Here is a 2,418-nt window from a genome sequence, read left to right on the forward strand (position 1 = left end):
GTCGAAATGTGCATACGGATCCTAAATTTACAAAACCGTGCGTCGCGTTTGATCGCCGACTGTGACTATAACGCTTCTGTTTTAACGCGCATGTTGACGTCACATATTAACGTTTCCGTACGTTTGACTAATACGCGGAAATGCATCGATTTATTGATTTTCCCCTCGGTCAAATACATTTTGCGTAGCTGCGATGTGACATTCGCCGTGACCCAACCCCTTTACACCCTCCTCAGCCAGCAAATCATGTCTGAAATACTTAGACATGGTCTTAGACATTAACTTGTCGGTTAAAAAATGTAAAATATAATTTATTTTATGGGGGAGGATCGAAAAGAAAAGGGGTCGAGAACGATGGAAATATTTAATGGGTCTTTTGAAGCATTTTACGTACCGATTACTGAAGCAACAAGTATGCGCGATAAAGGTACGAGGAGCACGAATTAAATTACAACTTTAATCAGTATTATTATTATTCGTATTATTATTTGTATGCTAGGAGTTCTCAATTCTACTCGAATAATTATTAATACTCCACTGCTCATACTCCAGATATAAAATACAATAACCCGATATTTTCGTGATTTGTCAAACGAACCAGTCGAAGAGTCGATAACTCCTTAAGCGAAAAAGTTTCATCGCCAACTGCCACTTTTTGTAGAGCGGTAGCCTGACGGACCGTTCTTTCGTATAAGCAAATGAAAAATGGCGTTGAGCCAAGATGGCCCAAGTCGACGAGAGATCTCGCGGGACCACTTATCTGCACCGTGTCTGGTCCACCAACCGTAGATAAGGCGACCCTGTGGTCATTATCAACCCACTCGCAACCCTCCCCCGCCGCCGCCCTCAGCTTCCAACTCCTCTGGGCAGCGAGTTAATTACTCCGGAATTCCGTACGTCTCTGGATTTCCCACGAATCCCTTCCGTTGCATTTTCTTCTTAGGAAGACCTTTCCCTTGTATCGAAAATCCTAACTAGACGTCAATGCTCTTTACCCTTTCAGCGAAGAACGAAGGAATTTACTAACTCGTTCCATCGCGTAGTTCTTTCAGCACTTCGCTCGGCCATAGGAAGCCGAGCTGATTTATTGTTTAACGAGCAATCTGTTCCGCGAACGCTTCCAAGACCAAAGTAAACGTTACAGAGGGGGAAAAATGGACGGGGTGAGATGCTCTCCATTGGATGATCGACTTGGTTAAACGATACAGGGTGCACTCGATCGGGCAGTTTGTCTAGCGATAGCCAATCGCGGTTGGAGAAAGTGGATATAACGGAACCAATAATGAGCCGTGACCAGCGGCTGTGATCCATCAATCTGGATCAGCCGGCTCAAACGACCCCTAGCAACGCATCGGGGGCAGCAAACAATTAGAACAGCTCTAATGCCCATACCCCTGCTTACAAGGGAACACTTGCAAACTGTCGGGCTCCAAGTTCGATCAAACTTTCCGCAAACTCTGTTCGGATCGATGTAAGAACTGTGCTGTGTTTGCTTGCTGCTACTTTCGACTTTAACAGATAGGAAGACTTGAAGGTATTAAATATTTTCCTTTCGTTGTTTTCCTTCGTAATGGACAAGTTTTTATTAATTATTCTTGCATTCATTAAGGTCTCTGATTAGACTAAATTTATTTATCCTTTACTTTTTAATTGTTATTGTTATCCTTTATACTATTCTAGTAAACTGTAACATTACTCTAGGGCCACCTTCACAATTCGTACAATTTTATGAGTGATACTATGCAGGATCTGCCAATTTAATATTTTTGCTTTCCATTATGATTTAATCAAATCCATACAAACTGTCTAAAATACTTTTAAATTAAATCACAGGACACATACTCCATAATATCTGAATAAATTATGTCACGACGAACATTTGAAGAAACCTGGGTACCAGTAATAAAAATTTCCTCGAAAGGGGAGTTCACGGCGCAATGGAACTCTGCCAGATGAGGGAAACGAAGGAAACCGTCTGGAAGTTTGTCCACGACTCGCGAAAGTCCTGTCGACGATGGAGTGTTCTGTTCTACGTGCACGTCGATTGTAGCCTCGACTTTTATGCACGAGCTAGTTGTAACGATCAGCGATTCATAAAAGTTCCGAGGAACGGTAGAACGCGGAATACAGATCGCTATGTTGCGTCGGATGGAACGATCGATAAACAGAAAAAGCTGGGAACGTTGTTGCAGAATTTTCCCGGTATTCATTTGGAACCTATCGAATTTACCCGCTTTTCAAAACTTTTCTCTAATCGTATGAATCGTTGCAAAATATCAGCGAGGGATATACATTCGGATTATTTTGGAGAAATGTTTTCTGTATATACAGCGTGACCCGCGTAAAGTGTTATTATAAATATAATACTAATACACACACACACACACACACACACACACACACACACACACACACACA

General features: G+C 42.0%; 1 long non-coding RNA gene across 2 annotated transcripts in view; it reads left to right on the plus strand.

The window, feature by feature from the left end:
* The first annotated feature begins 616 nt into the window (after positions 1 to 616).
* LOC128886176 (uncharacterized) overlaps positions 617 to 2,418 on the plus strand; it is a 3,224-nt gene continuing 1,422 nt past the window's right edge. For both annotated transcript variants that reach the window (XR_008459772.1, XR_008459773.1), the window contains exons 1-2: positions 617 to 1,534; positions 1,834 to 2,202. This is a non-coding gene — a long non-coding RNA (uncharacterized LOC128886176). The remainder of the gene's footprint in view (positions 1,535 to 1,833; positions 2,203 to 2,418) is intronic.

The sequence above is a fragment of the Hylaeus anthracinus genome, unplaced genomic scaffold, assembly GCF_026225885.1.
Source record: "Hylaeus anthracinus isolate JK02 unplaced genomic scaffold, UHH_iyHylAnth1.0_haploid 11982, whole genome shotgun sequence".
Lineage (NCBI taxonomy): Eukaryota > Metazoa > Arthropoda > Insecta > Hymenoptera > Colletidae > Hylaeus > Hylaeus anthracinus.